This window comes from Vespula pensylvanica, chromosome 8 (assembly GCF_014466175.1).
Source record: "Vespula pensylvanica isolate Volc-1 chromosome 8, ASM1446617v1, whole genome shotgun sequence".
NCBI lineage: Eukaryota > Metazoa > Arthropoda > Insecta > Hymenoptera > Vespidae > Vespula > Vespula pensylvanica.
Genome location: NC_057692.1, coordinates 1,612,536 through 1,635,510, shown reverse-complemented (window position 1 = coordinate 1,635,510; position 22,975 = coordinate 1,612,536). Strand labels below are relative to the sequence as shown.

Here is a 22,975-nt window from a genome sequence, read left to right as displayed (position 1 = left end):
TCTCTCTCTCTCTCTCTCTCTCTCTCTCTCTCTTTATTTCTTTCTGTTTCTCTTTTTATCTCTCTTTCGTTCTATGCTTTATAACTACGGAATAATCGTATTGCTTTTATTTTCTGCAAGATAATCATCCATCTGAACCTTCATCGTTAAGATAGGCTTAGTTAATTCAGATATTATAGATAAATCTTTTCTTTTCTTTAAATGCCTTTTCGATACTTCCAGCAGCGTACAAAGATCTGTAAATCTTTTATTTTTGTAGCTCGACTCTTCGATTCGTAAGTTTTTCGATAACTTTAAAATACATAATTTATCTAATACAATAATTCTCTCTATCTCACTATTATACTAGCACGATTATATCGTATTATATCGATATAAATAATGACCATAATTTTAACATACGTATAATAATACTATATAACTTTTATTCTATTAGATACGAAAAAAAGACAAGGAAAAAAAAAAAAAGAAATTGGACAGAAGAGACATTTGATTAGGGTACAAATATTAGATATGAGATTTTATGAGTTATTACTTATCGTTTCTCGTCTTAAGTAGAAAAATTCAGTGATTATATCACCGAGCTTAAGAGAAAGAGAAAGAGAAAGAGATATAGACAAAGAAAAAACAGAGAGAGAGAGAGAAAGAGAGAGAGAGAGAGAGAGAGAGAGAGAGAGAGAGAGAGAGAGGAACCATCGATTTTAAAGTTCCTTTCGTTATTCCCGACGTACTCTCTAGCATGGAAGATCGATTTGACGCCACGTCGATTTTTCACGGCATCCTTTCTCGGTGGGAGGCTATACATGTCGGTACTTCGAGAAAGGGAAGAGAAAGAAAAGAGAGTATAAGAAGAAGAAAGAAGAAGATGAAGAAGAAAGAAGAAAATGAAGAAGAAGAAGAAAAAAACGAAAGTAAAAAAAATGAAAGAAATGAAAAAGAAAAGGAGAAGGTGGGGAAGGAGGAGAGGAGAGGGAGGACTCTTCTCTTTGGCTCCGTAACGCAAAACGAAAGAAGGCAGCCAACGAACGGACAGATTTCTTCGATCTCTCTCGCGTCGGTATCGACCCAATTAGTCGTGCATCGACGCGGTGGAATAATTATCGTCGGTGCAACCGTCTTTCTTCTTCTTATCGATCCTTGCGAATCGATCGTTGGATCGATCGATCGATCGTTCGTTCGTTCGTTCGTTCGTTCGTTCGTTCGTTCGTTCGTTCGTTCGTTCGTTCGTACGTTCGTACGTTCCTTGCAGCTTGCTTCGAACATTCGTTATTATTGTTACGATCGATCATATCGATCGATATATTTTTTTTCTCCAATTACTTATACCGGGTGAAACAATATTTTCGGTATAATTACATTTTTGAAAGGGGCGACATTGTTATTATTATTTCTCTTTTTTTTTCTTATTTTTTATTACTGTCATTGTTGTTATTATTATTATTATTATTATTATTATTATTACTATTATTATAACATTTGTTTAAATATAGCTTTAATATCACGAGCTTATGTATCTTTCTATGGTTAAGTACTTAGGCTTGTTTGGTAAACGTCCACCAAAGTGGACTCAAGTAAATATCTACTGTTCTAAAACTTTACTTTCTCTAAACACGTCATGAATATACATACATACATACGTAGATGTACATTACAGAGAAAGAGACAGAAAGAGAGAGAGAGAGAGAGACAGAGACAGAGATACAAACTTCGAATTGTCTTTACTTCTCGTTCATGTTGCATCATGCAATGATATATATATATATATATATAAACTGGCGACATATTCATTCAAAGCTCGTTCAATCTCTTTTACAAAGACATTAAAAGTCTACTCGTAAATTCGATTCATATTTTCTAAGGTCAAATGTATTCATACGTACATAACGACATTCTACTTGGAAACTTTATGAGAACTATTGTAATACTGTGTTTAAACTATCTATTAGGCATTTATCGTTGAACGTTCGTTGAATTTTAATTAGTATCTATTATTTATAGATCGTTGACTAGTTTTACCTAAGCGTTCTTTTTTTTTTTTTTTTTTTTCGAACCCCGATTATTCTTCGGAAGTTTTTTTATCGCTAAGGAATAGAGATGAGGAGGGACGAGAGAAAGAGGGGAAGACAAGAAAAAAGAGGACATACTTTTTCATGTTATACTCTGCTTCGTTTCATAGACTAACCGTTAAGACCGTTGTTCCCTCTGTGACAATAGAACACACCCTGAAACGACTCTCTTCGACGGCTTCGCGATTGTGTCGCGAAACGTGCATACGAATTCTCTCATTGTCATAATGTCACGTTGTGTCTCCTCTATAATTAGATTACGTCAGTTCGTATTAACGTCGTTGCGTTGTAATGCGTTGCACAGAGAAAGAGAGAGAGAGAGAGAGAGAGAGAGAGAGAGAGAAAAGATAAAGAAAAACGAGGTAAAGAAAAAAGAAAATAGAAGAAACATTTGGAAAAGAAATATACGAAAGGATATAGATAGATACGTACGTAGGTAGGAAAGATATTTGTTTGTTGGTTCGGGTTAATTTTAACTGATCGAAGAGTTTGTTTCTTCGCGAGAATCGTTTTGTCCACCCTGTATAAATGCGTTAGGTTCGATCGTGAAAAAGAATACAAGAAGAAGATGAAGAAGAAGAAGATGAAGAAGATGAAGATGAAGAAGATGAAGATGAAGAAGACGACGAAGATCGGCTCGTACGTAAGATCGAAGATAAACTTCGCGGTGGATGTGCCGCGAGTAACGAGTTATGAAATGCAATTTGCATACGACCGAGATTCGTGTGGACCCATGCCCGTTGAACGTACCAACAGTGTGCATCCATCGTTCAACAGTATACTTTTCGTTCCATGGCATGCCAAGAACCTTATTCTTTGACTCTCTTGATCCGGTCCTCCTTCGGGAGGGATTTGCAATCGATCCGACGTTCCAAAGACTTCTTTTTCTTTTTCTTTTTACTTATAGTTTTTTCTTTCTTTCTTTTTTTTTTTTTTTTTGGTCCATTTCATCATTTTCATCTTACTATTTCTTTTCTTTATTTCTGTAATACTTTTATAACAGCGTGGTTCCTGTTTCTTCTTTTCTTTTTTTTCTTTTTTCTTTTTTTTTTTATTTATTTATTTTTTCTTCGAGCTAAAAAGTATTCTCGTTAGAGTCAGAATACAATGAGAGATGAGAACCGCTTGTTAGAGATTCGTTCGTACGATTACGATCTTCTCTTAGCGGTCTAAAAGCAAATTGAAAATTTACGTGGCAGTTTATCCGCTGGTGCATTTTATCCGAGCAAATGTGATACCAACTATAAAATAATAATATTAACGTAGACTTTCTACGCGTATGATTTTAGATATATACCTAGTGCCATGTGTACTGCGTGTGTGTGTATATATATATATATATACATACATACGTACATGTATCTATTTATCTATGTATGTATATAAGTATGTATTAACAGCATCGCGTTTCTGGTCCAGCGCAACGTGATATTATTCGTTGACTTTTCTCTCTTATCTTGCTACTTTAAGAGTTTAAAGTAAAAGGAAACACGTCGATGCGTTAATATCTATAATATTTCTTTCGATGATTAGGATCTCTCTCTCTCTCTCTCTCTCTCTCTCTCTCTCTCTTAAATCGCATTTATTTTCACATAGTATAATTTATAAAGTGATTTATAAACGAGCTTTCTGCCAAGCCGAAAGAAGTTTTCGATCGAAGTATGGATAATGTTGAGAATCCAGATACAGATACAGATCCAGATCCAGATTTAGATGCAGATCGATAGATCGATCGATCTATCCATCGATCGATCGTTTGTTCATTCGTTCGTTCTTTCGTTCTTTCTTACGTTCGTTCTCTCGTTCGTTCGTTCGTTCGTTCGTTCGTTCGTTCGTTCGTCTCGCTCGCTCGCTTTCGCGATCCGAGTGAAATCACTTGCAGATCATTCCGCTCGATCGAAGAGAGACACCGCGGCAACGAGGATCACGTGCGACTCGCGCAAAGAATATCGACAGCGAAAGACGAGAAATCGATCTTACCGTGTTTCTATCTACCCGATCGTACGCTTCACTTATAGAAAGGATTCAATGAATTCCTCTGATCCGATGGAGGACCTTATCGTTTTCTCTTCATTCACCATTAAAATTATTTCTCGTCATTATTCGTTCATTATTTCGTTCTTTTTCTCTCTTTTTTTTTTTTTTTTTTTTTTCGTACTCGTACGTATTCGTTCATTCAGTATTTTTCTGCAACAGTTTTCTTTCTTTCTTTTTTTTTTTGCATCTCTTTTTTTCCGCAAATTTTAACGAGACGTTACTTTTTCCTTTTGCAATTGACTCATTAATTTTTAATAAGTAATGTTCTCTTTCTTAACATATTTCTTTTTTCTTTCTTTTATTGAAATTTTAGAAATTAGAACGAGTGAATAATGATGTCTACTTATCGTGGTATTATTTATTGATAATATCGATTAGTCGTGAAGTTGAAATTGTCAACTTTCCAAGGTTACAATCTAAGTTAATTTAATTTAATTTAATTTAATTTAATTTCAACGTTACGATTTAAAATGTAGTCTGATAAATTTCGTTATTATCTCGTTTATATAACGATGTGAGAAATTTCGGTGAATATTTTCTTCTCTCCTTTTTCTTCTTTTTTTTTAAGAATGAAGAGGGAGAGAAATACAGAAAGCAAAAGAGATATATATATATCTACATAAAAAGAGAGAGAGAGAGAGAGAGAGAGAAAAAGAGAAAGAGAAAGACCAAACAAAAAAGACAAGAATAGCATGGACAGCGAGGATCGTAATGAAACGTTAAAAAATAAAAGCCTGTCCGTCTGCCAGAAGATAACTCGTTAACTGTTTTGAAAAGCCGACGATAATACTGCATCCCGTTGATACTGCTAATATAACAACACGTGTTTTTATTTATCATACAACAGAAACAACTATTACATTTATAAGCCTTTCCTCTTTTCTCTTTCGACGAAAAAATAAAAAAGAGAAAAAGGAAGAAGGGAGGATAGAAAGTAAAAAAAAAAAAAAAAAAAAGAAACAAACAAAGAAAAAAAGAAAAGGAACAAAAAAAAGAAAAACCAGCGTCGACGAAACGGAAGAAACGTTTTTCGACGTTTCATATTATTATTTGATGTGAAACTCGGAGTTGTGTGTTCCGTGTAGCCTCGAGTATAGTTTCCTTTAGTGTGACCTCGCAAATGTAAGAGTAATGAGCAAGGAAAGCGTAGATCCGTGAATTACAAGTCGTATAAAACCGATTTATGACGATTTGAAAATGCATTTAAACGTAACGGGATGATTTCACGATGGGGGGGGGGGTTTATTACTGTTATATAGGAGGACCATAAATAGATGCTGATCGTTCTTACATATGTATAATATAATAGAATAATTTAGATAATAATTCTTATGGCATGGTGGTGTTAAAAACGAAATAAGGAGAAAAAAGAAATATGTATATATATACATATACATATATATATATATGTATGTATATATAAAAAGATAAAGAGATGTAAAGGGTGGCAAGAAAGAAAAAAGGTGATAAAAGAAAAAAGAAAAAAAGAGAGAGAGAGAGAAAGGGAAAAAAAAAGATATATATATAAGTAGATAGGTAATAAGTAAGTACTCGTATGGCTTTAGAAAATTATGAGACCTTTCGTCTCTGGTTTATAATTAATCAGAAAATATATGAAGTCGAGTCGTAGAGGAAAAAGAAGAAGAAGAAGAAGAAGAAGAAAGAGGAAGAAAAAGGAAGAAGAAGAAGAAGAAGAAGAAGGTGATGAGAAGTGCTCTTTGTCTCGCACGAAGACCGTAATAATGGCTCCTTGCAAAGCCGACTTGTCGTTCCCACGATGAACGAGAGAGAACGAGAGAGAGAGAGAAAGAGAGAGAGAGAGAGAGAGAGAGAGAGAGAGAGAAAGAAGGATTATACGGAAGAATCACAAAATGTTATTGTTCGAAAAAAAAAAAAATTGTAAAACGTGTGACGATTGAATAATAGGTGTAAACATGGCATTAATATTCCGAAACTTTTATGTAAAGTTATATACATGTATAACTTGTTTTTTTTTTTTTTTTTTTTCTTTTTCTTTAGAGATTAATAGAAAGTATATGGTATATATATATATGTGTGTGTGTGTGTGTGTGTAGTTTCTTTTCTTTTCTTTTTTTCTCTTTTCGGAAAAAAGCAAGTATACTTTTTATTCGAAATGAAAAGACAGACGGAGTAGAGTAGTAGCTTTTCATTGAGGACAACGGCACGTTTTCGAGATTATGAATGAAAGCAACGGCACGTAAATTCTATTTGTTCATCAGGAACTCCCATATAATGGGAGATCCAATTAATTGTTTCATTTAATTAACGCGTTGCACTGTTAAAGATAGAAGAAGAAAGAGAGAGAGAGAGAGAGAGAGAGAGAGAATGCAAATATTTTCTAACAATATAAATAAGTAAACGTATGTAAGTAAATACACACACGCACGCACATATAAAAAAAAGTGTAAATAAATTTTTGCTTCGTCGAAGCGATGTCGATGTAAAAAAAAAAAAAATAAATAACAAAAACAAAAAAAAAGACAATTGACACAAAAATATTACAACAGTAATATCCGAGGTATCGGGGTATTGGTATGGAAAACGAAAAAAGAGGGAAGAAAAAAAATAAATAAGATAAAAGAAGAAGACAGAAGAAGAATAAGAAGAAGGAGAAAAAAAATTAGAGAATAATTCGACATAGGTAGCGTGTAAATAGCACGCGTGTATCATGAACGTTGTGTATGCACGAAACGTTCGTATAATGGTATAGCTCGCGGCATAAACTACTATCGCTTGCACAACGCGTGACCCTCGTGACTTAGGTTCCATGATATCGTTTAAACCTTACCGGCGTCCAACAAAAGGCCAGTGTGTCTGCCCTCAAGGAGGAGAGTTTTTCCCTACCATAGTGAATTACACCGAAATTCAAGAAGAATGAAGAGGGAGAGGAGAACTTTTACATGTGTGTGTGTGTGTGTGTGTGTGTGTGTGTGTGTGTGCGTGCTTTGTGATGTATATGTGTGTGTGGGAATCAGAAAGGAAGTTGTGGCATAACGTACTTATGTATATGCGTGTTAGTTACGTACCCCTACAGGATGTTTCATATTTTAAAGATTAAACATAACTACACTTCTCGAGTTTGATAACCACGTTCTCGAGTTTCCTTGATTACTCTTTTCTTTTTCCTTTCTTTCTTCGTTTTCTTTCAATACTCGTTGAATTAATACAGAAAACTTGTAAAAGACGGCACGCGCGAGACGTTTCATTAAAGGATAACGTTTGATCTTATTTGGCGAACGAGATGGTTGAGGAGTAAGTATCTTACCTACTCCATATACTTAAATGATTGGATATGCAAAGTAAAGAAAAAGAAAGTGAAAAAAAAAAAAAAAAGAAACGAATAATCGATTGAAAAAGAAAAGAAAAGAAAAGAAAGAAGAAAGAAGAAAGAAAAGTAAAAAAAAAGGAAGAAAATATTTCTTCTCTACGTTTGTCTCTCTTTTGATTATTTTTTATTTGAAGGAGATAAGCAAATTTTCAAGTGTCATCACGGAGAGATATCGGTACCGTTAGGCGAGAGACATCCTGTAGAATGAAAATAGTGCAACATATAGTATGTGGAAGCACGAGCGGAGAGAGTCAAATACACACACAATCACACACACACACACACACACACACGTATATCCTTCGAAAGGCGTGGATGAAATATATAGGTATACATCTATGTATATCCATATATGTATATGTACATATATAAGTATATAAGTATATAAGTATATATATATATATACATATTATACACACGTATGTATGTATGTATGTACGTACGCGTGGCACGAACGTGCGTGTGAGAAAATGGCTATCGAGGTTCTCCTCTTCGTGGCACTCTCGAGGAGAGGACACAGGGCGTTCTTGGCAGGACCGTTAGAAGGCTTCAAGGATATCCTGTGTCACGTGCAAGCGAGCTGTGTGAATTACCTTACGGATATCGTCCCGTAACGGCTGAACAAGACTGGAAAGGATCTTCAAGGATTACCGGTAGCTAAAGCACTGACTTTCTTTATTTTCGGTTTCGACTTTTCTCTCTCTCTCTCTTTCTCTTATTCTTTTGCACTCTCTCTCTCTTTCTCTCTCTCTCTCTCTCTCTCTCTCTCTGTTTCTCTTTTTTTTTCTCTATCCTTCTCTTTTTGTTTCTCTGTCGCACATGCGCTAACGATACGACGTGGTCTCTTACCAAAGAATATTACCATTTACGGTTCATGTTTTCCTCTTGAATTTTTCTTTCGAATGTCGAAACAGTAAGTATCGTTTTCTCTTCGTCGTTTCGTTTCGTTTTCGATTTACATAAGACTTCCCATTGTGTTGCGCGGTGTGATAATTCGTTCTTAACGTTAAATTAACGAATAATGTTATATCTTTATACGTACGTTAGGAAGAGATTAGAAAAGAGGAAAAAAAAAATGGAAAGAGGAAGAAGTTGAAACGATTGTGTTACCTTTTCCGGAAGTTTATAGATAAAATCGAGTTCAAGGATCATCGCTGCTTGGATATTTCTTTTTAGATATTCGTCAAATTATTTATCTCATGAATAATAATAATAATAATAATAATAATAATAATAATAATAGTAATAATAATAATAGGGTTATTTAATAAATAATAAATAATGAAAATAATAAATAATTTCTATTAGTAACAAAAAATATATACATACGTACACAAATATATATATATATATATATATATATACACATAACAAATTTTATATATATTTATTGTTAATAATTTTGAATGAATATCATCTATCTCGTTTTATTATATATGTATATATATACATACATACATACATAGAAATATAGAATAAAAAATATATAATAGAATGAAATATAGAATATAGCATATATATATATATATATTTGTTATAGAAAACTTTTGGATCTAGCACGTGGCAAAGATCCGATTCGCTCGTTTCTGTTACGAGGGAACATATCCGAGCGACGCACTCTTACTTTTCATCCGTGAAACCGGATTTTGAAACTGGGACTAGCTGCTTGGTGTCTCGGACGCCATTGTGAATGGAATGGGAAAATGTAATTGCTAGGAGTAAGCGATCTCGCTGTTAATGACAACGTGTCTTGTTTCCGAAGAAAATTTCGTTCGTTCGTTCGTTCGTTCGTTCGTTCATTCGTTCGTTCTGCTTTGTCCCTTCTGTCCGCTATTACGTTCTTCTTTTAATTTTTGTTCTCTTCGACTTTTCATTAAAAAATCGAATCAACAAGTTCTTCACTTCTCATTTTTATTCCTCTTTCTTTTCTTTCTTCGCAAAACATATCTCGCAGTACAGAATATACTTGTTGTATGCATTGACATTTACGCACTCAAACAAAACAAGAAAAAAGAGGAATAAGAAAGAAAAAATAAATTTTTCATACTTAACAAAACAAAAAAAAAATTGAAGCGAAGCCGTAACAAAGTAAATTTTTATGAAGCGATGAATTTCATTTCTCCTTCTTTTTTTTTTGTTTTGTTTTTTTTTTTTTTAATATTCACAATACTCAAACACGTTCGAACACATAATTTTCTTCTTTGAAAACGTCTCTCTCGGACATTAGAATATTTATGTTATGTACCGACCGACTGCGCCACGGAAACGCAGGTGTCGTTTTATGTGCACTATGATAGTATGTAAATATCTGAATAGGAAATGTAAAACACATGGGGCATTTTCAATGATCGTTTTCATACACTTCATTTCTCCTCTCTCTCTCTCTCTCTCTCTCTCTCTCTCTCTCTCTCTCTCTTCTCTTCTCTTCTATATTCTTCTCGACAGAGAAGACGAGAGAGAGAAAAGAGTTTGAGGATATAAGCGACAACGACGACTTGGTGGACGCAACGATCAGTAGTATGACTTTCTCTTTGCAAACCGCCGAACATGCGTTTCGTCGTATTTTTTATGCGTTCTCTATCTCTCTCTCTCCTTCTCTCAGTCTCTCTCATTTTCTTACGATAGAGAAAGAGAACGAACGATCTCTCCCTTTTTAGTAATAATATACTATATACTTGCGTCGATGGGGTATTTGCTGGAAAAATCTCTCGCGATCTCTCCTTTTTAGCAAATAATATACCAATTTATAGTTTGCCCATAATTCGAATATATAAACTCTAACAGTGAAAAATTTCAATTTCTCCTAACTTTTCCTCTTTATCTCTCCTCGTATTTTACTGATAAAACTTGTAATATATGAAAAATTCGAAGTTATATTAACTTACGTTACGTTACATCTACGTATCTACGTATATAAAGTTAATTCGAGATAAAAATTATATTTTAAAAATGATAAAACTTATAAAATTAATAATACGAACTATAACGTTATATAACAAACTATACTATTAAATTATAGTATTAACGAATTATAATATATCGACGTAACATTATGATTTGTTCATAATTCGAATTTCTTTAACTTTTCTTTTCCTCTCTTTACTGATAATGTTTTTTGTAAATAAGAGAGACAGAGAGATCAACAGAGAGATACATAGATCAAAAGAGAGATACATAGAATCAAAATTTTCGAATAAAAGAAACAAGTTGGTTAACACGTTTCACGCATTAAACAAAGTGGTAACAATGAGGAGTGGGTGTTAAGGAATGATTACTTGACCCAGCGTAAATTCGTTGTAGGTGGAACGCGTCGTGAATAGAGTAAACGAGCAGAGGCGCGGAGGAAACCTCGTTCCACATTGGGGAGGATGGATTCCGCAATCGGGTAGAATTCCGTTGTAGCGTGTAAAGAATATGATGGATATATGTAGGTATTCAAAGTCCGCACTCCGCGGAGATTCTAATGAAATATGTAAGCAAGCGAGCAAGCAAGCAAGCAAGCAAGCAAGCAAGCAAGCAAGCAAGCGAGTTAGTGAGTAAGTAAGTAAGTAAGTAAGTAAGTAAGTAAGTAAGTAAGTAAGTAAGTAAGTACTACGTGTTTTGCTTCATCGTCGTTGGAGAAATCGTAGGTCGCGTTGATCTTATAACAACCTATATGGATATGCGCTTATTCTGTCTTCGATCTTAATTAAAATTTTTTTTTTTTTTTTTTTTTTTTTTTTTATATATTTATCTTCTATATATATTTTTAACGAGTAGTAAAGTAAAAAGAGAAGAAAGATAATCTGTTTAGCGACTGAGCTATATAAAAATTCTTAGATATTTGTTAAATCCGATAGAAAGAGAAAAAGAAAATAGAAGATAAGGATATCTTAGACGATGCAATTAACTGATCGCGATCGAGAAAATTTCTTAGTTCGATCGATCGTTATTTAATATAAAAGATCTCGTCGGATCTATACAATTTTAATTTGAACGTATTTACGTGCATACGTACATATATCTATGTAGATTGAAATTGCGTTAACGTTCGAGTTTCAACGATATATCCTTACTTTTCAAGTCGTCGTCGGAGCAATTATTTCTAATCGTTTTAGAAAATCCAGAAGATCCATGGCGTACGTATAGTCGCCATGGAATCGCAACGACATCGGAGTGACTAAGCCGATCCATCGAGCCGTTTACTTCGACTCGTCTTCCTCCTCCTCCATATCTGGCAAATAATGTCTTTTTACCGGTTGCTTATGTTCGTTAACTTCGTTACCAACGTTAGAACTCGCGTCTTCCTTTTCCATGTTGAATAAAACGTAAAGAGAAATTATCGAGCCCGAGGTAATTCGAAAAGAACCAAGTATATACGATCGTTCGCACATTAGCCTCTTTCCGAAGTACAACTCTCTCTCTCTCTCTCTCTCTCTCTCTCTCTCTCTCTCTCTCTTTCTTTCTTTCTCATCTTATATTCTTTATTATTTTCATCTCTCTTTCTCTCTTTCTGTTCCTCTATATCTCTCGTACTCTTTAATTTCCATCTCATTCTATATCATTTTCTTTATAATTTTCCATCTTTTTCTCTCCCTCTCTCTCTCTCTCTCTCTCTTTCTTATTTCTTTCTTTCTTTCTCTTTTTTTCATCTTATGTTATTTATTATTTCTCTCTCTCTCTCTTTCTCTTTCTCTCTCTTTTTCTTTCTTATATTGTTTATTATTCTTCTGTTTCTCTCTGTTTCTCCGAACATTCAATCTAAGTAAATGATGATTATTATTGTGGTACTAGAACACTAAAGGTCACTCTTTACTATAGTTTAGTTTATCGTTCACGGTCGAGTTCATTTACTTTTTGCCGATTGAAGTATTTTGAATCGACTTCTCTTTCTCTCCGATAATACGTAGTAGAGTAGTCGTTGTCCCGACACGATTTACTTCATCTCGTCCAGAGGATCGTTCTAACCGAAGAACTAAACGATTCGAGACGAGCGTAACAAAAATAAAAAGAATAAAAAAGGATTCTCTCGTTTAAAACATGCCTCGGAAAGTGCCAGACGTCGGAAACTATCTCTCTCTCTCTCTCTCTCTATATATATATATATATATATATATATATCCATTCGCTGCTAAATAGGTGTTGGTACAGTCGTGCTTTTTAGTCAGCTTTAATCTTTATAAACGACTTCGTGCGTATTCGAAGATGAATAGTTAGGTAAGTACTTATTTACGTACTCATCGAAAATACATAGTTTACGACTTAATCGAGCGCACGATTTTATATCACTCTCTATGTGTAGACATTAGAAAGTTTACTTTTATCGTTTAGTTTAATTTAGTTTCGTTTAATTTAGTTTACTTAAATTCCGTTTCGTTTCGTTTCGTTTCGTTTCGTTTCGTTTCGTTTCGATGCGAATGGTTGATCGATTATTATCTTAATCATACTCGAAATAAATTTTCGAATTTCTTGAAATTCGATTATCCTTGTTAATTTAGATATAATATCAGTTATATTTGTCGAAGAACGTTATACTTGTAAAAGTTAATCGACCAAACATATGTCCGACAAACTATATTGCGAAAGATTGGTTTTTCGTAAATGTAACTCGTGTAACAGATGTCTTATCCCCTCCATTTATCTTCCACCCCCTCCACGATTCTATAAACGCATCGTTATAGAAAGTATGTCGAGCATAGTCTTCGATGAGACGATTCTAATGTAACGCCGAATCGACAAGCGTTAAGAACGGAAGCGTACGTAAATATATAATATATACACATATATATATATATGTATGTGTATATGTGTGTATATATCGTTTCGTCGAGACTTTCGATTCTTGTGTATCCAATACCTGTCCAATCTGATTATCGTTAGGGTATGCACTACGCGTTATTGCTTAGATCGTAGCGCGAGATGTTATCCGGAGACGTTAATCCGCATCAACGACTCGAAAGCTCTAACTTCTCGCTACAACACGGTATACTCTGGTTCTTTTTTATTTTTTTATTTTTTCATTTTTTCATATATATTTCCTTCTCTTCTTTTTCCTTTTTCTTTTCTTTTTTTCTCTCTCTCTCTTTCTCTTTCTCTTTTTTTTATTAACGAATAAAGTCTAAAGTTCGAATCGCGTTCGATCCTTCGATATATGATTCGAATTATTGAATTATAACGAATAATCATACATGTACATATATTCTTTTTATTTATATGATTAAATAAATTATATAGTTCAATTATATTCTATTCGTATCGGATTGTTGAAGAAATAATCGACGAATTTTATCATTAAGATAATATTAATAGATGATAGGTCAAATGCTCCGATTATTTTTACAGTCGATCACATAAATTACATATAAAATAATAATTATTTATAACACACACACACACACACACACACACACACATATATATATATATATATAAATTGATTTATCGTTACGTTTAACGATATACTTTTTCTATCCGTCTCTTAACTTTCAAACGTGGCAATTCTTTTTTTTCCTTTTTTCTTTTATTCCTTTTAATCAGCTCGATTAATAAACGATTAATAATCCCAAGTGTTGACGGTGCGAAAGAGCTTGGTTGTCCTCGAACATTTGAGATATTTTACGAGGTGTCACGGTTGACAAAAGAAATTACGTAAGCCGATTGTCATCCTGACGAGCGTAGAACGACGACGGACGACGTACGATGGACAACGGACGTCAGACAACGACGACGACGACCATTTGGATTTTGCAATTGCACTGGTGGCTCGAGTATTTCTCTGGAGACATTGTTTATGGCACGAGCACCTCTCGCTGACCCCTTCCGTTACATTACACCCGATCGAGTGTTTTCGCCACGCTCGAACGGTAATTCCGTCGTTGTTTTCCGAGGTCGAGGTCAGAGGATTTGTAAGTGAGTAATAAAGGATATAAAGCACGGTTCTAAAGAATTCTTCATTCTATTATTGATTATACAATTAAATATAATGCGAATTTAATTGTATCAATATATGAAATATAAGAAACGCTTTAGAGTTATTACATTTTTTTTTTTTTTTTTGTACATTATTTCCTCTTTTTTTTTTTATGTCCGTCTTTTACTTCTTATTTTTTTAATTGTATCAATTATACAATTAAATATAATACGAATGTAATTGTATTGATATATAAAATATAAGGAACGCTTTAGAGTTATTACATTTTTTCTTTTCTTTTTTTTTTTTTTTTTTTTTATATATTCGTTTTTTATTTCTTATTTGTTTTTTATTTTGTGTAATAGATCTCGCGAAACAATATTCCATTTTGTAGTAAGAATATATTTCGAGGCTTCTCTTCTTGAAAAAGAGAGAAGTTTCTTTCTTCTTTTTTTCTTTTATTTTTTTTTTCATTCTTTTTTTTTTTTTATTCGAACACGCGCTAATAAAGAAAACAACGAGATAGTCCTGGTGATCGGATCATTAAGATCGTTCGAAGTTATTCAATGGAGAAAGTAATCGACGATGAGAATTAAACGACGACGACGACGACGATAACGACGACGACGACGACGACGACGACGACGACGAACATCCGAGAACGTGGTACAAGGTGGATCGAAACGAAAAGAACGACCTTCGGCCAAGCGATTTCTTACGATCGTTGACGTAACGATCGATCGATCCTTGGATCGTTCTACGATATTGCACACTGGCTATGTTTAAACGAGCGATCGTAGTCGTTAAGGAAGGTAGGAACTTTTGACCTTTTTTTTCTTTTCTTTTTTTTCTTCGCCTTCCAACGATTTCATTTGTAAACATATGGTACTTATATAGGTATTCAGAGAGACAGGTTGAAAAATAATATATGAATCACGTTTCTACGAAAGGAGATATTATAGTTGCGTGTACGAAATGATCGAAAAATAAGAAAAAAGAAGAAAAATGCATGAACCAGCGGCCATATTTAAAAGTAAAATATTCGTCAAATATCTTTCGTTGATTGATAAAAAATTAATATCGTCGTTAATTCGATATATATATATATATATATAAATTAATAAATAAAATTAATAAAAATTAATTAATAAAAATGAATAATCGATATCTTTCGTTTGTTATTCGCACGAGTATAATTTACGAATATAAAAAAAAAAAAAAAAAAAAGAAACCAAGCCGGTTATCCTTTGTAAAATTTCGCAATGGAGATTAGATTGCGCGAGTTTAGCAAGGCCGTATTAAGAACGTCTTCCCGTGGAAAGACTCTTGTCGGGAGAGAGGAGATGATACGTCACGTTAATCGATTATACGAATTATCATATTGCGTTGGCAATATGTACGTGGGGTACGACGTAATCATTAGTTAACCGTAGATCTATTATTATTATTATTATTATCATTATCATCATCATTATCATCATCATCATCATCATCAGCATCGACGTTATCATTATTATTTATAAACGTTACAAATGATTGTTTCTCTATTCTTCCATAATAGGATCGTCCCTTGCGAAAGAATTTTTAGGTTTTAAAAGATACGTTTGTCTTTAGATATCATCTCGAATCTCGTATATCGTTCACTCGAGCATATATCATCGTGTAGATACAATGTATATAAAAACTGATATAGATGCAATCGTAGACGAGTAGTAGGCGTTTACGAAGAAGCGTACGGTGCTGACGTTGCGGAATTGTCTGATAATCGTTGATGATTAGTTACATTTTTTCGAGAAGAAATTTAATGTCAGAGAGAAAGAGAAAGAGAGAGAGAGAGAGAGAGAGAGGAAAATATATATATACAAAAAAAAGAGAGAGAGAAAAAGAGAGAACGAGTTGATCGAAAGAAAGAAAGAAAGAAAGAAAGAAAGAAAGGCAGGAAGGAAGGAAGGAAGGAAGAAACGAAGGAAAGAGAAAGAGAGAGAATAAGAGAAGAATCGCGAGAGAGTGGAAGAGAGGGCCCTAGAAGCTCTGAAAACCAGTCTACGTGTCGCGACGCGCGAGAGGTCTGACCGCTCTTGACCCTCGGGCTCCGGGAGGCTGGAATTTATCGTCGAAGGACTCACCGTAGGCACACACGGCTGCCGCTCTATCCAAGGTCCGTCGAATCCCAAAGATGCGCCGACTGTGAGAGGAGAGAGAGGTCCCCACAGCTTTTTCGACCGATCCTAACAACTTTTATTCGATGAGAGTTGAAACTCGCACAGGTGGATAAGACATCCAGTTTTGGTCCAATCGAATATCGTGTAACTTTGTTCCTTTTGAAACTTAAAAATTCGAAGAGAGAGAGATGTGTATATATGTGTGTGTGTGTGTGTGTGTGTGTGTGTGTGTGTGTAAAAAGGAAGAAAGAGATAAAGGATATCTCTTTCTCCGTTTCTTGTTTCTTTTCTCTCTTTCTCTCTCTTTTTTTTTATGTTGTCTTTTTTATTTCTTTCACAGACGAGAAGAAATGTTTTCTTATCTTCTCTCTCCTCTCTCTCTCTCTCTCTCTCTCTCTCTTTCTGTTTGTCCGTTCTTCTATCTTTCTCGTTCTCTCTTCCTTCAGCACTGATATTCGTGGCACAACAGGTGAAGATCAAACACCCGCGGGAAAACAAAAAAAAAAATATATTCGTAGGAATATTAACGAAGTAGGAGTAGTAGATGTCCGCTCCGTTCTATTTATATCTTTTTTTTCCTTCTCTCCTTGACGTTCTTTCCTTGATTTTCGTCCGTTCGTTCGTTCGTTCGTTCGTTCGTTTTTCGTCCGTTTGTTTAAACAACGACGAACAACAATCACGATAAGGGATACGAAGGGAAACGAACGAGAGAATAAAACGATAATGACAATAAAGGAAAAGAATAATAATAATAATTATAATAAAAATTATAATAATAATAATTACAATGATTATAATAAAAAAAAAAAATGATAACGTAGATCCCTTAGTAGACGCGTGTCGCGTTACCACAACGAGTCGTCGATCGCGAAACGTCGAACCAGAAGAAGAAGAAGAAGAAGAAGAAGAAGAACAAGAACAAGAACAAGAACAAGAAAACGAAGAAATAAAAGAAGAAAAAAAGGGAGAATCAAAAAGAAGAAGAAGAAGAAGAAGAGAAAAAAGAACAAGAAAGAAGAAATCAAAAGAAGATGAAGAAAAAGATGTGGTAGTAAAATAGAAGTAGCAGAGTGTAGAATAGTAGTAGTAGAATAGTAGTAGTAGTAGAATAGTAGTAGTAGTAGTAGTAGTAGTAGGTAGAAGTAGAAGAAGAAGAAAGGATATAGAGAAAACGGGACGACAGGTGCAACGGGTGCAGCTGGCCCGGTCGTCGGCTTCGTACTGAAAGGGGCGCCTCGACGCCACTAACGCCGTCGCCGTTGCCGCCGTCGCACCGCGGCGACGGGACGAGAACGGAGAAGGGGAAAGGGGTAGAACGGGAAGGGGAGGAGTAGGGGTAGAGGTGGGGAACGGGGAACGTGGAAACTGGCTTCGACATTGGCGTGAAACTCGACGTATTATTTTCGAATTCGTTCGATTCGATTTATTTAACGAATCGATTCTACTGTTCGCTGGGATCTCTACGCCATTGCATTTTACGTTGCTCCTGCTCCTGCCACCACAAGTTTTCCCCACCATCGTTCTAGGAGGCTCGGGCCAACCACGTTTTCCCCTCCATTCTCCATTCGACTTTCCCCTCCTCTTTTCGTCCTCGTCCTCCTCCTCCTCCTCTTTCTCCTTCTCCTTCTCCTCTTTCCCTACTCCTCCTCCTCCTTCTCCTCTTCTTCGTCCTCCTCTGGTCCACCTCTTCGTCCTCCTCTTCCACCTCGTCTCTCCTTCTCTTTCTCTACCTCTCTCTTTCTCTCTCTCTCTTTCTCTCTCTCTCTCTCTCTCTCTCTCTCTCTCTCTCTCTCTCTCTCTCTCTCTCTCTCTCTCTCTCTCCTTTAACCGTAGAACGACGCAGCACCGGCATACCGGCACGCTGGATATTCCAGCACTTCGTACCCGGTCCTCGATGGAGATGATGCTGGGCGGGTTCCTCGCGTTCCGGTAGGTCGGTGCCGGCCGGAGAACCGGACCGACTGCAAAAACGATTATGTTTCGTCCAAAGAAAGAGTGAGAGAGAGAGAGAGAGAGAGAGAGAGAGAATATCTCTCTTGGTAAGAATCGTGGAGATGGGGCATACTTCTTTCAAGCTTTCAAAAGTAACACGAAACTTGTCCTCCTACCTTCCCTCTCCATCTCAACGCCCCCCACCTGTATCTCCGAATTCTCTATTTTCGTATTGTATAAATATATATGTATATAGATATTCTCTTTTGTCTACTTTTATTTTCTTTCTTTTTTTTTTTTTTTTGTAATATTCCTCTTTCTATAGTTCTTATCTCGATATTTAGAAAGATAAAATGAATGATTATGAAAGGTCACATCTTACGCGTACGTGCGTACGTGCATATGTATAAAAATGTGCGATGGTCGAAAATTAGATCAAAATCAGATTAATGTACCCTATTGATGGAAAGACCTCTTTCTTCGTTTGAATAAATGGATTCTTTTTTTTTTTTTTTTTTTTTTTGGAATTAGACATCTTTGGACGATTGGTTGTGCGAGAGAGAAAAGATAGAAATCTAAATCTATCGTGTAGCATTATTCTTCGGAAACAAGTAATTCGAAAACTCGTTTGTCTATAAATGGATAGATAACGATTGTATAGTTCGATGAGAAAGAAAAGTCAATGAGATAAGAAACGTGACAGCTGCGTTGGCAGACAGAACATATCCGTTTTACTTCTCTCTCTCTCTCTCTCTCTCTCTCTCTCTCTCTCTCTCTCTCTCTCTCTCTTTTCTTCTTTTCTTTTCATCCTTTCTCCTCTTCGGTCAATTTTCGAGGGGCTTGCATTTTTCCAACGAAATAGAGGGGTGAGATGAGATCGTCGAGCTCGTCACGGAAGATGGAATATCCGTGCAAATCCGTGTAGGGTAGGATAGCATAGGATAAAATAGAGTAGGGTAAAATAGGGTAGGGGTTGCTGGACGGATTAAAATACTGTCGCAATTTTTAACATCGGATACCGTGCAAAAGCGTTCGTTCGTATCAGGATACAAGCAATTTCCATAACGTGAAATTACGTTCTCTCTCTCTGTGCGTATCTCTCTATCTCTTTCTCTTTTTCAACTTTTATTTATTAACGCAATAACATTAAAACCGATAAAGGTAATTACTTTCCGTTGTCGCCTAAGCTTTTTTATCTTGAAAACTTTTCTTTTCTTCGTAATCGTTGTCAAAGATAAAATAAAAAAGAAAAAAAGAGAGTGGGGGAGGGGGGAGAAAAAAATAAAACAAAACAAAAGAAAAAAAGAAGAAAAAAAAAAACGAGTTGGAGAATTTATGTCATTGGCATATCGATACCGTTACATTCGATACACTAGTATCTCTCTCGGCGATATAAAAGACAAAAATAATTTCCGGCTTTGCGTAATAACTCGTCTCGAGAAAAGAAAGAGAAAGAAAGAGAGAGAAAGAGAGAGAGAGAGAGAGAGAGAGAGAGAAGGAGAAAAAGAGAAAGAGATTGCACCTTGTATCGGTGATCGCGTAATCGCGTTAATAGTCGCATTAATTAGACACATACGAACCCGACCGTCCAACTTTCCGTATTTCTAAATATAAACGAGGCGATTTAAACGAGTCTGGTTAAGGAATCATGCACTCTCTAACATACATACTTAGTTAGCTGCGTAGGAGCTTATATTCGGTGCCCATAGCCAACAGGATCAGAACGTAACAAAGCAAACAGGACGAGAAGAAGAAGAAGAAGAAGAAAAAGAAGAAAAGGAAGAAAAGGAAAAAGAAGAAGAAGAAGAAGAAGAAGGTGATGGCAAAGGTGGTTTAAGGAGGAAAAAGAGGATGAGGAGGGTGAAGAGAAAGGAGGAGATGAAAAGGACAGAGAAAGAGACAGGAGCAACGAGTCGAGTTCGCTATTCCAATGTTCCTAGAACATACGACACACTCACATATACACATATACAAATGTATGTACACGGAAAGAGACATGTACACGTAGATCCGCTCATATAGAAAGTGAAATATCATAAACAAAAGGTTACCGTGCCTGAAATTATTACTCTCGAGGCACCTGGAAAGTTTACGATTTTCGTGCTCCGTGGCACCTCCATAACAATATCGATTTATCGCCTAGTTGCACTTGTTTGTTCGACGACGCACGCTTCGCGTATTCTGACGCCGTGCATACACACACACACACACATTCATATATATATATATATATACATACTTATATATACTTATATGCGTTCGAGTGTATTACTTAGAAAGATTTCAAATACTTACACATATATGTATGTATGTATATATATATATATATAGATATATTTATATATACTTGTGAGCTGGACCAATCGCCACCGCTCGCGATTTCACGACTCGTCGATTCTCTCAGAAATTACACGCGTGAACCACGCAATGTTAAGAGTCGAGTATCCTTCTCTCTTCCTTTCATTCTTTCATTCTTTCGTTCGTTCTTTCATTTCTTTTCCTTCCTTCCTTTCTTTCTCTATTTCTTTCTTTCTTTCTTTCTCTCTTTCTCTTTCTACTCTCCGTCTACTCTCTCGTGCGAACGACTTTCCTTCAAATCGGTGAGACGTTTTACGTGCCGTCGGTTGACATTTACAGTGAAATCCTGACCAGCGGCCGAAGCTGGTTACCATTCGCTTCGATGATGTCTTAAGGATCTACGGTACTCGCGTTTGGAACCTGTTTCTCGTGTTCCTGGTTCACCGTATATATACGTATATACATTTACATATATATGTGTGTCTTTTTATATTTATTATTCGTTTATATTTGTATAAATACTAGATAAATTATGTATTTACATTACGTACATCTGCCGGTATTATAAACGGTATTACTCATTCTACGATAGAAATATAAATAGAATAGGAAACAGATATTTGATATTACATTTTAGATTCGTTTCGTTGTGATGTACCGTTCTTTTTTTATTTTTCTCTCTTTTTTTTTTTTTCTTTTCTCTCTTTCTCTCTCCTTTCTTTTTTTTTTTTCTAGTCGAATACGATATCGAGGAGAGGGGATTATCCTTTTTGATACTTTTTGATGAGAAATAACTGGAACATAAATCCTCGGCTAGACGAAGTAATAATATTGTTGCTTCCGAGCTACTAACTTAATTATGTAGTTAGTTACGTGTGTGCGTGCGTGCGTGTGTACTTGTTACACGTGTTATATTTGCGAGTACGCGAACGAACGTGTGTAATAACGGGAATCAGCTGAGTAAACGTGTCTGTTTCATCGACCAAGACAATACCGATGTAACAATGTTTAACGAACTTAGAAATGTATTATTTATTTTCGTTAATTAATTAGATATGTCAAATTTTATTTTAGGTAGGGAATAAATGTGTAAAGAAATTTTCGCCGATTTATTTTTTCGATAATATGTTTACGTATATACATATTATATCATGTATACATACATTATATATATATATATATTCATAAAACGTGATAATTGATTTCATAATTTATAGCGATACGTGTAAAAAGAGTCTCTTCATTTTTTTTTCGTCTTTTCTTTTTCTTTTTCTTTCTCTCTCTCTCTCTCTCTCTCTTTCTCTCTCTCTCTCTCTCTCTTTAGGCAACTCACAGTAAAAGAATATTTTAAAACGAGGTTACAGACTTCCTTTTATTTACACTGACGATTGTTCTACTACCGAAACGTTTCGTTGTAGATAACTGTGAGAAAAATTAACATAAGTGGCAGCAGGAACTATGGAAAGAGAACAGAGGCCAAAGAAATGTTTAATATGCATAAGAAAGATGATTATCGAGGTCTCGCTTTTGACTAGACCATATTCCTCGATAACCGAAATAATACGTTAAATGATACGATAATACGATATATTTAGTAGTAACAACATGATAAAACGATTTTCGAAAGAAATGACATTACGAGTTGAACAATTGAACGATCTTAAATATTTCTATTCGTCCTTCGATTTGTCGTTGAATTATACTCTCTCTTTCTCTCTCTCTCTCTCTCTCTCTCTCTCTCTCTCTTTCTCTCTATCTATCTATCTATCTATCTATCTATCTATCTCTCCATCGTTTTATTCCCGTGAACGTTCACCGTGCCTTTTTCACATTTTTCAGATGCCACACGCATCGCTATACAGGAGCAAACTATAAATAAACGTTCGAAGCGGACATACCTATTTGTATTTGCATACTTGATCTCTCCGTATCGTTCTAGCGAGAGAGAAAAGAAACAAAAATCGGGGTTGAAGGGATATGGGGGGAAGGGTGGAGATTGGGAGGGAAGGAGGTGGTGGAGATTGGGAGAGGGGCGAGGGGAGAGGGGTGAGGTCTCCGATCGCGAAATGAGTTAATAAACAATGTAATTATTGTACTCGTAAAGCTACGTAGTAGGTAGGTAGGTAGGTAGGTAGGTAGGTAGGTAGGTAGGTAGGTAGGTAGGTAGGTAGGTAGGTAGGTAGGTAGGTAGGTAGTACCCCCCTCCCTTCGACTAGAACATTACTGCTCCTTGTTTCTATAG

General features: G+C 35.3%; 2 protein-coding genes across 6 annotated transcripts in view; one reads left to right on the top strand and one right to left on the bottom strand.

Annotated features, from left to right (window-relative positions):
- LOC122631091 (storkhead-box protein 2) overlaps window positions 1-16,751 on the bottom strand; it is a 79,376-nt gene extending 62,625 nt beyond the window's left edge. For all 3 annotated transcript variants that reach the window (XM_043816346.1, XM_043816345.1, XM_043816347.1), the window contains exon 1: window positions 16,468-16,751. The gene's annotated coding sequence lies outside the window, so the exon portion shown is untranslated. The remainder of the gene's footprint in view (window positions 1-16,467) is intronic.
- LOC122631094 (CCR4-NOT transcription complex subunit 6-like) overlaps window positions 1-22,975 on the top strand; it is a 527,872-nt gene that overhangs the window by 63,471 nt on the left and 441,426 nt on the right. The window lies entirely within an intron of this gene.